At 51.9% G+C, this 14,726-nt stretch overlaps 1 protein-coding gene and 1 long non-coding RNA gene across 3 annotated transcripts in view; one reads left to right on the forward strand and one right to left on the reverse strand.

The window, feature by feature from the left end:
• Positions 1–14,726, forward strand: part of LHFPL2 (LHFPL tetraspan subfamily member 2) — a 140,367-nt gene that overhangs the window by 24,248 nt on the left and 101,393 nt on the right. The window lies entirely within an intron of this gene.
• Positions 3,354–8,038, reverse strand: LOC121062042. Its single transcript, XR_005815381.1, has 5 exons — positions 8,020–8,038; positions 6,621–7,047; positions 5,089–6,108; positions 4,169–4,882; positions 3,354–3,962 (listed from the first exon to the last, which is right to left on the reverse strand). It is a non-coding gene; the product is annotated as an uncharacterized LOC121062042 (long non-coding RNA).

Raw genomic sequence — 14,726 nt, forward strand, 5'->3', positions numbered from 1 at the left:
ATGGCTTTTATTTCTACATACTGACTCGGCTTGCCTTCCCCTTCCATGGCCTCCACAACTTGTTGTGTGGGACTCCACACAGCAGCTTTCCATTTCTGATGGCTCCCTACCACACGGCAGGATCTGTCAGTGAACAACACATACTGCTTTCTGTCTTCTGGCAACTCATTACATGGTGGTGCCTCTTCAGCATGGGTTACCTCTTCTGTCAGCACTGCGAAATCTCTGCCTTCCGGCCAGTCCATGATCTCTTCCAGGATTCCTGGGCGATTAGGTTTTCCCATTCGAGCCCGCTGTGTAATTAACGCTATCCACTTACTCCATGTAGCGTCAGTCACATGGTGTGTAGTGGGAATTTTCCCTTTGAACATCCAATGTAACACAGGTAGCCGTGGGGCCAAGAAGAGCTGTGCTTCTGTACCCACAACTTCTGAAGCAGCTTGAACACCCTCATATGCCGTATCTCTTTTTCAGTTGGGGTGTAATTGGCTTCTGATCCTTGATAGCCCCGGCTCCAGAAACCCAGAGGTCGACCTCGAGTTTCTTCTGGGGTTTTCTGCCAGAGGCTCCAGGTGAGACCATGCTCCCCAGCTGCAGTGTAAAGTATGTTTTGCACAGCTGGTCCGGTACGGACAGGCCCAAGGGCTACTGCACGAGCTATTTCTTGTTTGATTTGTTCAAAGGCCTGTTGTTGCTTGGGGCCCCACTCAAAATAGTTTCTCTTTCGAGTCACTCGATATAGAAGACTCACAGGCTGACTGTAGCCTGGAACATGCATTCTCCAGAATCCCACAAGGCCTAGGAAAGCTTGTGTTTCTTTTTTGCTAGTTGGCGGAGACATTCTGGTTATTTTGTTGATCACATCCATCAGAATGTGGCGACGTGCATCCTGCCATTTTACCCCCAAGAAATGGATTTCCTGTGCAGGTCCCTTGACCTTACTCTGTTTAATGGCAAAACCAGTTTTCAGGAGAATTTGGATTGCTTTCTTCCCTTTCTCAAAAATTTCTTCTGCTGTGTTGCCCCACACGAGGATGTCATCAATGTACTGTAGGTGTTCAGGAGCTCCCCCTTGCTCCAGTGCAGACTGGATCAGTCCATGGCAAATGGTAGGGCTGTGTTTCCGCCCCTGGGGCAGTCGATTCCAGGTGTATTGGCATATTGCCCCTCCAAGTGAAAGCAAACTGTGGTCTGCATGCTGCTGCCAAAGGGACGGAGAAAAATGCGTTAGCAATATCAGTTGTGGCATACCACTTGGCTGCCTTTGACTCTGGTTCGTACTGAAGTTCTAGCATGTCCGGCACTGCAGCACTCAGCGGTGGCCTGACTTCATTCAGGCCGTGATAGTCCACTGTTAGCCTCCGCTCTCCATTAGACTTTCGCACTGGCCATATAGGACTATTAAAGGGTGAGCGAGTCTTGCTGATCACTCCTTGGCTCTCCAGCCGATGAACCAACTCATGGATGGGGATCAGGGAGTCTCGGTTGGTGCGATATTGCCGTCGGTGCACCATTGTGGTAGCGATTGGTACCTGCTGTTCTTCAGCCTTCAGCAATCCTACAATGGAAGGGTCTTCTGAAAGGCCAGGCAGGGTAGACAGCTGCCTAATCTTCTCTGTGCTCAAAGCAGCTATGCCAAAAGCCCACCGGTACCCTTTTTGATCCTTGAAGTACCCTCTCTTAAGGTAGTCTATGCCAAGGATGCATGGACCCTCCAGGCCAGTCACAACGGGATGCTTTTGCCACTGATTCCCAGTTAGACTCACTTCAGCTTCCAATACAGTTAGCTTTTGGGATCCCCCTGTCACTCCAGAGGTACAGATGAGTTCTGTCCCTTGGTAGCCTGATGGCATTCAGGTACATAATGTGCCGGTGTCCACTAGAGGCGGACACAGTTTAGTTGTTAGGTGCCATTTGTGGTTGTCAGTGTGTTTGGGGCTGGAACACTGTTTTCTCCCTCTCTGAAAAGCTGTGGGGAAACTGGGAGCACTCTGCATGCTGAGGAGCCATTTCTCCCCATGCTGAGGTTGACGCAAAACTTCCCAATCTCCTCAACCTTTCCCTTTCGGCCTTCCAACAGGCCCCTGACTCTGAGTGCCTGCAGCTGCGGGTTCCCTCCCAGCGCAGGTCTGTGTTTCAGTGCATGGGGCATTTCTGGATGCATCTCCTACAAGAGTCGGGAGCGTGAGTGTGCAAAAGTAGCGCCGTCCCCTGGGCTTTTGTTTTTAATCAGTCCTAGTTTGTTTCTGTCAGTCAGGTTTGTAACCAGGAGGTAGCCAAGCTGACTAGGAAGAAGTTGGCCTAAAGTGAGCTGTGATGGCCAGCCCTGGCAAGGCTGGTGCATGTGAGAAATGTGCAGCAAAGCTATGAGAGGCGCTTGATTTCCCAGGTAGAAAGCATGGTTCTCTTTGATTTCCAGCAGCGGGGCAGCCCCCCCAGCGGCTGCACGTTGGGTGCGGAGCGCATGTCAGGAAGGGGAATTCCCGCAAGCAGTTCCATCAGAGCAGATGAGGTTTTTGTGTTAAATGTTGTTCCTTGCTTGTACACATGTGGTCCCTTGGTGAAAGAGGGAGCAAACTGGTTTCCAGACCCGTGCCTGCAGACACCGGTCTTAGATTAGGACACTTAATCTGCTTTGAAATTCTCTCGATGCCAGCGTCTGAAGAAGAGGAGGCTGGTGCACTCGCTCCTTCTGCAAAAGGCAAAGCCCCCCAAGGTTTCCCCAGGAAGGGCAGGAAAAAGCAGCCGATGAGGTTGTGAATCAGAACCTTTATTTGAGCAACATTAGAGAGAGACGTGGGATGGGATGGGGTGGGGTGGTGTGGAGGCATGCCAAGCTCTCTTTGTCCATAGCTGCAGGGCCCGTTGTTGTGCTTGTAGGACCACAGTAGGGTAGAGACGGGGTCCTTGTGTGCTTCCTGCTCCTTCGGTGGCTGTGGTTGTAGAAAGCTGCACCAGCTTTCAGGTCAGTGGCCGTAGAGGGATTGGGCAGAGGAGGGAAGGGAGAGTGGCAGACCTTGGTGTGCTCGGGGCTCTGTGATGAGGTGAGAAAGGAAAATGATCAAAAAGAGCAGCCCCAGCCCATGACCAGGAGCAGTCCCAGCCTCCCTGCATGAGGCACTCCCAGCCTGACAGCAAGGCCATCCTTCCTGTGTCTCCCTGACAGCCAGGAGTCAGCCGTGTTGGGCCAAGCCCATCACCTTCCCGCAGGCAGTGAGACCGGGGAGGGGAATGGATTGGGGTGATCTTATCTGTCCTGGAGAGCGTGGTGAATTCTTCGTCAGAGTGCTGGAAGAGAGAGGCCAGGAGTGTGCCATGCTTCATTCCCTCACTGTCAGTGAGTCCAGCTGTAATAGAGGAGGTGACAAACAGAGCAGCCACCCCCTGCCAACACTGAAAGCCATCCCTTCCTCCCTGAGCAAGGCTCTCCCAGCCTCACTCCAAGGCTGTCCATCTCACGTCTCCCTGAGGGCCAGGAAATGCCCCTCATAGCCCAACCATGTCATCTGGCATGCTGTGAGACTGTGGTGGGGTATGGGTTAGGGATCGCTTATCTGTCCTGTAGAGCGTTGGCAGCTCTTCCTTCCAGCTGAATTCTCAAGGGCAGAGAGGCCAGGAGCGTGCCATGGTCTTGTCCCATCGCTGTATGTTTCTGACTGAAAGAGAAGAAGCACCAAACGGAGCAGCATCCCCCTGTGACCACGGGCGGCCCCTGCCTCTCTGCCCAAGAGTCTCTAGCATCTCACCGAGGCTATCCGTGTCCCGTCGTCCTGATGGAGCGGTCACTGCCGTCCTGGCCCGAGCATGTCACTGTCCTGCTTGCTATGAGACCGTGGAGGGGTGTGGGTTGGTACTATCTTACCTGTCCTGGAGAGCGTTGACACCTTTTCCAGCTGACTTCTCAAGGGGAGAGAGGCCAGGAGTGTGCCATGGCATCGTTCCCTCACTGTCAGTGAGTCCAGCTGTAATAAAGGAGGCAACAAACAGAGCAGCCACCCCCTGCCAACACTGGAAGCCATTCCTTCCTCCCTGCGTGATGCTCTCCCAGCTTCACTCCAAGGCTGTTCATCTCACGTCTCCCTGAGGGCCAGGAAATGCCCCTCATAGCCCAACCATGTCACCTTCTGGCATGCTGAGAGACTGTGGTGGGGCATGGGTTGGGGATCACTTATCCTGTAGAGCGTTGGCAGCTCTTCCTTCCAGCTGAATTCTCAAGGGCAGAGAGGCCAGGAGCGTGCCAAGGTCTTGTCCCATCGCTGTATGTTTCTGACTGAAAGAGAAGAAGCACCAAACGGAGCAGCATCCCCCTGTGACCACGGGCAGCCCCTGCCTCTCTGCCCAAGAGTCTCTAACGTCTCACCGAGGCTGTCCGTGTCCCGTCGTCCTGATGGAGTGGTCACTGTCGTCCTGGTCCGATCGTGTCACCTGGCTGCTTGCTGTGAACCGTGGTGGGTGTGGGTTGGGGCGATCTTACCTGTCCTGTAGAGCGTTGGCAGCTCTTCCTTCCAGCTGAGTGGTCAAGAGCAGTGAGGCCAGGATTGTGCCGTGGCCTGGTCCCATCGCTGTGTGATTCTGGCTGAAAGAGAAGAAGCACCAAACGGAGCAGCATCCCCCTGTGACCACGGGCGGCCCCTGCCTCTCTGCCCAAGAGTCTCTAGCATCTCACCGAGGCTATCCGTGTCCCGTCGTCCTGATGGAGCGGTCACTGCCGTCCTGGCCCGAGCATGTCACTGTCCTGCTTGCTATGAGACCGTGGAGGGGTGTGGGTTGGTACTATCTTACCTGTCCTGGAGAGCGTTGACACCTTTTCCAGCTGACTTCTCAAGGGGAGAGAGGCCAGGAGTGTGCCATGGCATCGTTCCCTCACTGTCAGTGAGTCCAGCTGTAATAAAGGAGGCAACAAACAGAGCAGCCACCCCCTGCCAACACTGGAAGCCATTCCTTCCTCCCTGCGTGATGCTCTCCCAGCTTCACTCCAAGGCTGTTCATCTCACGTCTCCCTGAGGGCCAGGAAATGCCCCTCATAGCCCAACCATGTCACCTTCTGGCATGCTGAGAGACTGTGGTGGGGCATGGGTTGGGGATCACTTATCCTGTAGAGCGTTGGCAGCTCTTCCTTCCAGCTGAATTCTCAAGGGCAGAGAGGCCAGGAGCGTGCCAAGGTCTTGTCCCATCGCTGTATGTTTCTGACTGAAAGAGAAGAAGCACCAAACGGAGCAGCATCCCCCTGTGACCACGGGCAGCCCCTGCCTCTCTGCCCAAGAGTCTCTAACGTCTCACCGAGGCTGTCCGTGTCCCGTCGTCCTGATGGAGTGGTCACTGTCGTCCTGGTCCGATCGTGTCACCTGGCTGCTTGCTGTGAACCGTGGTGGGTGTGGGTTGGGGCGATCTTACCTGTCCTGTAGAGCGTTGGCAGCTCTTCCTTCCAGCTGAGTGGTCAAGAGCAGTGAGGCCAGGATTGTGCCGTGGCCTGGTCCCATCGCTGTGTGATTCTGGCTGAAAGAGAAGAAGCACCAAACGGAGCAGCATCCCCCTGTGACCACGGGCAGCCCCTGCCTCTCTGCCCAAGAGTCTCTAACGTCTCACCGAGGCTGTCCGTGTCCCGTCGTCCTGATGGAGTGGTCACTGTCGTCCTGGTCCGATCGTGTCACCTGGCTGCTTGCTGTGAACCGTGGTGGGTGTGGGTTGGGGTGATCTTACCTGTCCTGTAGAGCATTGGCAGCTCTTCCTTCCAGCTGAGTGGTCAAGAGCAGTGAGGCCAGGATTGTGCCGTGGCCTGGTCCCATCGCTGTGTGATTCTGGCCGAAAGAGAAGAAGCACCAAACGGAGCAGCATCCCCCTGTGACCACGGGCGGCCCCTGCCTCTCTGCCCAAGAGTCTCTAGCATCTCACCGAGGCTATCCGTGTCCCGTCGTCCTGATGGAGCGGTCACTGCCGTCCTGGCCCGAGCATGTCACTGTCCTGCTTGCTATGAGACCGTGGAGGGGTGTGGGTTGGTACTATCTTACCTGTCCTGGAGAGCGTTGACACCTTTTCCAGCTGACTTCTCAAGGGGAGAGAGGCCAGGAGTGTGCCATGGCATCGTTCCCTCACTGTCAGTGAGTCCAGCTGTAATAAAGGAGGCAACAAACAGAGCAGCCACCCCCTGCCAACACTGGAAGCCATTCCTTCCTCCCTGCGTGAGGCTCTCCCAGCTTCACTCCAAGGCTGTCCATCTCACGTCTCCCTGAGGGCCAGGAAATGCCCCTCATAGCCCAACCATGTCACCTTCTGGCATGCTGAGAGACTGTGGTGGGGCATGGGTTGGGGATCACTTATCCTGTAGAGCGTTGGCAGCTCTTCCTTCCAGCTGAATTCTCAAGGGCAGAGAGGCCAGGAGCGTGCCATGGTCTTGTCCCATCGCTGTATGTTTCTGACTGAAAGAGAAGAAGCACCAAACGGAGCAGCATCCCCCTGTGACCACGGGCAGCCCCTGCCTCTCTGCCCAAGAGTCTCTAATGTCTCACCGAGGCTGTCCGTGTCCCGTCGTCCTGATGGAGTGGTCACTGTTGTCCTGGTCCGATCGTGTCACCTGGCTGCTTGCTGTGAACCGTGGTGGGTGTGGGTTGGGGCGATCTTACCTGTCCTGTAGAGCGTTGGCAGCTCTTCCTTCCAGCTGAGTGGTCAAGGGCAGAGAGGCCAGGAGCGTGCCATGGTCTTGTCCCATCGCTGTATGTTTCTGACTGAAAGAGAAGAAGCACCAAACGGAGCAGCATCCCCCTGTGACCACGGGCAGCCCCTGCCTCTCTGCCCAAGAGTCTCTAACGTCTCACCGAGGCTGTCCATGTCCCGTCATCCTGATGGAGCTGTCACTGTTGTCCTGGCCCGAGCGTGTCACCTGGCTGCTTGCTATGAGGTCATGGTAGGGTGTGGGTTATGGTGATGTTACCTGTCCTGTAGAGCGTGGACTATTGTCTGGCACAGTGCTGGAAAGGAGTGGCCAGGAGTGTGCCGTGGTTTGGTTCGGTCAGTTCCTTTAGGGTGCTGAAAGCCGTTTGAGGTGAGGGCCTGGGGAGAGAGGAGAGACGAGCTGAGTTCCTCTGGCTGAGTGTGTGTCCAGAGCTGAGGCTGGAGCAGCAGGAGCAGGCAGCTGAGCAGCCTCCCTGTCAGCACGGGCAGCCATCTCAGGCCTGCGTGGCCGTTGGGGCCAGCGTTCCGGGGCCAAGGCAGTCCCCGCCCCTTGTGACAGGGGGCACACCCTGCCTGCTGTGACATGGGCAGTGCATCACTGGGGGGTGGCAGCAGGTGATGTGGAGCCCAGGCCTGGGCCGGGTGGTGGAAAAGGTGCCCAGGTGTGTGTGCAGGGCTGCAGGGCCATGCCAGCAGGCTGTGGGAGCGTGCTGGGGTCCGCGTGGGGCTGTGCTGCCTGCCCTGCAGAGCTCTGAGAGCTCCCGCTGAGGGGGAGAGGCCAGGAGCGTGCCCTGGTTCGGTCCCATCGCTGCCTGTGCGTGCGGCTGGAAGAGGAGAGGCAAGCAGAGAGGAGCCCCCGGCTGCCCCCCATCGCCATGCAGGGGGACACGTCTGTTCCTGCCCACCATGGAAGCACGAAGGAAGAACTAAGTGAATAATAAACATTGAAAAGCCCAAAGCCCCGGGCTGTGATTCTGGGGAGGGGAATCGAGTAGCTGTAGCAGCAATTGCTTTGAAATGAACTTTATTTCAGCTAAAGAGTAAAGTTAAGGAAAAACTAAGAAATCCCAAAACTCTACTAAAAATGAAAGCAGCTGAAGTGGTGTCAATTTTATACATCATTTGCAGGGACACTTCCCTTAACAGAAAGGATACTCCTAAAGGAAACTCTGAAGGACATCGTTAAGATCAGTCTGACCTCTAGTCTTGGTGTGACCAAAATCAGTCCAATTCTGGTCAGAATTCTGCCTGACGTCGTGCAGGGGGGCTCTGCTGAAGCCAGCGGAGTTCCCCACGCAGTGGGTCCCCAGCCCCAGCGGCAGACATCAGTGACCTTTGTTGGTCGCTTACCAGGACAAAGTGGCATTTGGCTTCGTTTGGCCATAAGTAAATGCACGGAGCTTGCAGAGCAGCTTCCGTGTTGCTGCATGAGCACATCAGGCCATTGGGAACTTCAGCCCGCGTTCTTGCAGAGAGCCAGGTTAGAATAAAGCAGGCAATTGTAATGGGAATGGTGGAACACTGCCTGGATGGCCTGCTGCCTCACCATAAGAAAGAGAAGGCATTTCTATACAGAGCACCCTGTATTTTCTCCTCCTCTCCCTACCCACAAATACCGAACGTGTAAGAGTAAGTCAGAGGTTTCTTCCCCAGGAAAAAGAGGGGGAAAGTGTGCTGAAGGGCACGGCACATTGCAGAGAACAGTGACCAATCTGGAGGCGAGAGAGGCTGGCTGCAGCACGCAGTGGGAGGCACACCCAAGGTTGTCCAACCTGGCCCCGGGTACCCCTGAACAAAACTGCTGTCAGGGACGTTGCAGCTCTCAGCTCCCAGCTGTTCCAGCCCGGGGTTTGCTCTTCCCTTGCCCCTCAGGGTGCAGCAGGCTGCGGTTTGCCATGTTCTTTGGCTTTCTCTCTGGAAAAAGGCATTCTTGGCATTCCGTTTTTGCCTCCGCAGGGGGAGTCCCTCCTAGCACCTTTGACCCAGGCTGGGTCAGCTGGAGCACCTCCCCACAATCTGTGGGATAGGGGGAGGAATGGCAGCCCTCTGGGGAGAGGCTGGCGGTGGTGTGGCATGCACAAGGCTCAGGCGGCTGGAGCGCAAGCACGCTGTGCAGTGGCTGCTGAGCCCCTTGTGTGCAGCGAGCTGCCGGGGGGTTCTGTCCTTGCAAGGCTCTGCAGAGATGTTCCTCTGAACCACGTGTGGCTGGAAGCACACCTGCTGTTGTAATCCAGTTAAATTTAACTGGAGTTAAATCCAGGTGGAGGCCGTTCACTAGTGGAATCCCCCAGGGCTCAGTACTAGGGCCAGTTCTCTTTAATATCTTTATCGATGGTCTGGATGAGGGGATTGAGTGCACATCGGTAAGTTTGCAGATGACACCAAGTTAGGTACCTGTGTTGATCTGCTCAAGGGTAGGAAGGCTCTGCAGGAAGATCTGGATAGGCTGGACCGATGGGCTGAGGCCAACTGTATGAAACTCAACAAGGCCAAGTGCCGGGTCCTGCACCTGGGGCGCAACAACCCCAAGCAGAGCTACAGGCTGGGAGATGAGTGGTTGGAAACCAGCCTGGCAGAGAAGGACCTGGGAGTACTGGTTGATAGTCGGCTGAATATGAGCCAGCAGTGTGCTCAGGTGGCCAAGAAGGCCAACAGCATCCTGGCTTGCATAAGAAACAGTGTGGCCAGCAGGGCTAGGGAAGTGATTGTCCCCCTGTACTTGGCTCTGGTGAGGCCGCACCTCGAGTACTGTGTTCAGTTTTGGGCCCCTCGCTTCAAGAAGGACATGGAGGTGCTCGAGAGAGTCCAGAGAAGGGCAACGAAGCTGGTGAGGGGTCTGGAGAACAAGTCTTACGAGGAGCGGCTGAGGGAGCTGGGATTGTTCAGCCTGGAGAAGAGGAGGCTCAGGGGCGACCTTATCGCACTCTACAGGTACCTTAAAGGAGGCTGTAGTGAGGTGGGTGTTGGTCTATTCTCCCATGTGCCTGGTGACAGGATGAGGGGGAATGGGCTAAAGTTGCGCCAGGTGAGGTTTAGGTTGGGCATTAAGAAAAACTTCTTCACCAAAAGTGTTGTTAGGCATTGGAATGGGCTGCCCAGGGAAGTGGTTGAGTCACCATCCGTGGAGGTCTTTAAAAGACGTTTAGATGTAGAGCTTAGTGATATGGTTTAGTGGAGGACTTGTTAGTGTTAGGTCAGAGGTTGGACTCGGTGATCTTGGAGGTCTCTTCCAACCTAGACGATTCTGTGATTCTGTAATCCTCTAAGTAGGGGCTGGACTTCAGTGGGGGCTGGGACGTGTCTGAGCAGGGTCAGGGCCACAGTCAGGCTGTGACCCAGCCGAAAAGCTCTGTCTCTCCTTGGCTTCTATTGCAGGAGTCTTTTTGGGCAGCAGCGAGGATGGGCCCGGAGCAGTTGGTGGTCAGCAGAAATGGGGCAAAAAGTTTTTTTCCAGTGACTGCTGCAACCTTCTTGAATGATGAAGTGGGGGAGCAGGATCTGGAGGCTGTGCTGCTGCTTGCACTTGACCTCCCCCCCGGTGCCTCTGCCCAGTGCTGCTGCATCCTGCTGCAGGCACCCCGTAGCAGAGAAGCAGCGCGTCAGAGGCTCTGCTGGCTGGCAGGCAGGCCTGGGAGTGAAGGATAAGCATTTATCCCGGTGTAAAACAACCAGCACTTTCGCAAGTGTATAATAATTTGCTTGTGGAATTAAGTACAGAAAGATCACAGAATCCCAGAACGGCTGAGGTTGGCAGGGAGCTCTGAAGATCATCTGGTCCCAGCCCCTGCCCAGCAGGATCACCTGGAGCATGCTGCACAGGATGGCATCCAGGTGGGTTTGGCTATCTCCAGAGAAGGAGACGCCACAGCCTGTCTGGGCAAAAGATAACATAAAGTGTCCAAGTGCAGAGCTGCTGAAGCCCTGAGGACCCAACACCAAGAAGATGTTTCCCCCTCCTATTGGCAGAGCCTACCTGAAAGTGAATTGTAGTAAGGTCAGGAGTTCTGGAAACCCGGAATCCCCTGGCAAGACTTGAGGAACTTCCCTGGGCACTGACCCTTCAAGGGGGACTGCCCACAGTGCCCGCACAGCCTGCAGAAGGGGCAGGGGAAGCAGGCACTGACCTTAGGGTCTGGGCAAGCTGCTGCAGGTGGGGAACTCACTTATGCACAGCCTTGGCTCCATGGTCCTGGTAACCAAGGAAGTTTTTCAGCCCCTCGGTCATGGTTAAGCATTTAGTTTTGTTAAGGAATGCCTCACGGAAGAGGGGCATGTTGTATTCCAAAGCCAAATGCCTTTAACGGAGCTGTGCAAATGAAGTGACTGCTTTACCTCCACCTTCTCTCCAGCGGTTGAGAATTCCTTGGAGATGCTTTCCTTTATTAACAAGAGGAGTGTCTGCTCTGCCAGAAGCTGAGAAGAAACAGGCTGCCTATTTCTGGAGGACAGGGTTACAAAAGGCTTTGCAGCCGCCGAGGCACAGTTTCAGGATTTCCTGTCTGAGCTTTGCAGGTGCTGCGCTTGTCAGGTTGGCTCCTGGACTAAGCTTGTCATCATCATCTCTCCCAGTCTGATTTTTTTGCCTTGTGGCTTCCTGGTGGGTCCCGAGAGGGAGCACAGCACTGTTACGCTTTCTTATTGGTGCCAGGAAAGGACCAGGTATGCAAACGCAGGTCTACTGTAGTTTTTTTGCTGATAAAACAACGCTAAGCTCACTGAACTGGACTGGCAAGTACTCTAAATGAGAATTATTTTACTGAGATGATTTCCAGCGACCTCAGGATTTGCCCCATAGATAAAGGCAGCAAGGTCCTGAAGCAAATTCAGAGAAGTGGAGTTCAGATATTACCTTGGGCAACAGAGCCCTTCTTCTCTTCTGTCTGACAAAAAGCAATCCACTTGTTAGATGGTTCTGGACGTGCCCAGAAAAACCTTCCACCAACAGGAAGCAAGCCCTCGAAGACAGCAAACCCCAGTGACGCGCCCGAATTCCTTGCTAATTTGAGCACAAAAAATATCTTCCTGACCAATCTATTGGCTTCCTCTGCCCCTCTCTCTGAAGCCTGGAAGGACTGCAGTGCAGGTTTAATGGACAGTGTTTGTAAGAGGCAACCCAGGTGTTTGAAGCGTGCAGAAAACCCAGTCACATCCCGTTCTCAGTCCTCAAATTGGTATAAGATGCTGATTGCAAAAGAAGTGACATGAAGGTGTAGTTCTGACAATGTATCCAGAGGTCGGCTCCAAGGAGTAGAGCCATTTTTGGTGGGCTGCTGCAGGGAAAGTTAACATCCCAGCCAGACCCAGTACAAGTACATAAGAGGCTTATCTAGCTCCATAGGGTAGGCATCTGTTTCACTTGCTGGTCAGAAGATCACATCAGCTATATCTGAAGCTGTGTGTATTTCCACAGGGGCCATGTGACAAAATCTTGGCTTTCATATGGCAGATTCTGGGCTAATCTGTGCAACATACAGTCCTGGTGGACATTGATGTACCTCAGGATGTTGCACTTTGAGAACTACAGAAGAAGTCCTAACAAAAACAACAATAATAAAATAGCGATGATTGAAATTGGCTGAGCTGCAGGGCTGCTTTCACATAGCTCAGGATAACCAGTCCCTGTCTGAGTGTGCTTTCTGTACTGGTGAGCTTGTTTTCCGGTAGCCCCTGCTGCAGCATGGTCACCTACACACAGCTGCAGTATCATCATGTTTAACCAGCCTAGTGGACCACTAGTGCTCACCTCGGAGGCAATCTGTGGTCTAGAATTTGTTCCCCTCACAAGCCTGAACATTTTTTTTGGAGACTTCTCTTGTATGAAATAATTGAAGTCTTGAAGACCTCAATATAATGGAGAACATCTGTAAATCCAAATAATTTCTCTAGTTATAGTACTCTTTGATAATATACTGTGACAGCCAGGGACTGCTTTATTTATACCTGCCATGTCTTATTTCCAGTTTCAGACACCAACACATGTATTTGATTTCTTCAAAAATAATAAAAAAGTAAAAATCAAAGTGCCCTTCCCAGCTGCAATACATGAATTCTTAAGGCCAGAAGGCAAGATATCTTTCTGGAGCTGTTGTCGTTGTCATTTAATTGTACGTCCATTTCAGGTACTGGTTTTGGCATACCTTCGTTTGCAGAGTGCTCTGTTTGATATTTAAGTCTTTTCTTTTCAGCATAACATTTGCTGTTTAACCAAAAAGAGGTGGGGGAAAAAGAAAGCAATTAAAATTCTTTTTTGTGCTTCCCTGACAAATTAGCTTTACTTGAGATCCCCTATGGTACAGAAGAATAAAAACAAACCTTGATCAGACGTAGTGCCTTGAAGAAAATCCTGTGTACTGAATTATGCTGTGAAATAAGCCTTTATAATATATTGATTTAAATCCAGGGACACATCTGGATTCTTAGCTTCAGAAAAATAGTACAATGCTTTATTAGCTGATGTAACTGATTTCAGATGTTAAAAAAACAAATGAAAGATGTGTCTGAGCAATGTAGACTTACCATTATTTTGCAAAAAAAAAAACTAATAGATTAAAAACAGAGTCAAAGTGCAAAATGAAGTCAAAATGCTAGAAATGTCAGATAAGGCCTGGTTCATGCTAAGATTTTCAGTCTGAGTATATAAAGACTTTCACCTAATAAGAAAAGGAGGGAATAATCAGTTGTTTCCTGCAATTAACTGATCTGCCTGCAGGATGATAATTAAAATGAGTCATATGTAAAAGGAAATTGAATCTTTCTCTCACTTGACTCATTTTTCTTCCATAAATTTCTTTTCAGAATGGCTTGCTTTAGAATTCTACCAGAAATTGATATAACATTATAGTTAGACATTAAACTGCTGGGTGCAATTTCAAAGCAATTCCGTGTACAAATGCCATGTATAGGAGAAAAATTAGGCACTGGATTCATGTCACCTGAGCTTAGTGCCTGCAACATTTGTAGTTAGTATGAGAGAACTGGAGGTGTCAAAGGGAATGGTGGGGCTGGCAGAGTTAGCCCATGGAAGGTGTTGCTCATGTACTGCCTCCTGCTGGAGCAGAAACACCTGGCTCAAGGGTGGTGGTCATCTCTACCAAGGCTGGATCCTCTCTTGAGGACACACAGGTGTACTCTGCCCTGCACTCCCACAGCATATCAAGTTGAAGAGGTGCCACCTTCACCTACCTTTGGCTGGTAGATGGGGAGCTTGCATGGAAAATGGGCAACCTGTATTGATGTCCTACTGTGGGCTGGGGAACCCATGTCCAGTCACCACTGCTAGCTTGCTAAGGGAGAAGATGTGGAGGATCTGCCCCTTGTATTGAAGATAAACCACTCATTCTAAGAGTTACAGAGTCAGGAGGACAAGGAGGGGAGAAAATGGTTGAAGGAGCCTGATACTGTGCATTTTTTTTAGTCTGTGTCTGCAGTTGGGAGTGGGGAGTTATGGTTTCTGGTCCCTATCATGATCTGATATTGACTGATGACTGATACATGACTGTACTTAGGCATATTTGATATACGTGTGTGTGTGAGTGTATATATACATTTTCTTAATATATTAAATATGTTTTTAATTTATATTAATATATATAAGATGCTCAAAGAGTCTAGGAAGTGTGAAGTACCATGTCCATCCCATGATATAAGCACAGTTATGGATTTATCCACTAGTGTTGATGAAGGTGGGTGTTGGGCTTCTGGTGCCGTTCTGCATATGCCAGGAACTGCTGAAAGAAACTCTGAAGCCCAGCAAAGAGCTGACTGCTCAGCTGTTGGTGCCTGTGGGGCAGGCAGGTAGGCTGCTGCAGTGTTGTCTTGTTTGACTTGTATTTCAGAAGCTCACTCCCTCTGAATTCTAATTTTAAGTGCCAGCATAAGCAACATGGTGTTAATTTGAAATACCTAATTACCAGCTGTGGCTGGTAAGTTCACTTAAAATATCACCAGAAAAAATTGAATTATGCTGTATTTGCTAATATGTTTTGGAAGTATGTGATGTATCCTTTGTTTATCGCTGTGATACATTCCTGAGTATTCAAGGCCTGATTATTTTCAAG

The sequence above is a fragment of the Cygnus olor genome, chromosome Z, assembly GCF_009769625.2.
Source record: "Cygnus olor isolate bCygOlo1 chromosome Z, bCygOlo1.pri.v2, whole genome shotgun sequence".
Taxonomy (NCBI): Eukaryota; Metazoa; Chordata; class Aves; order Anseriformes; family Anatidae; genus Cygnus; species Cygnus olor.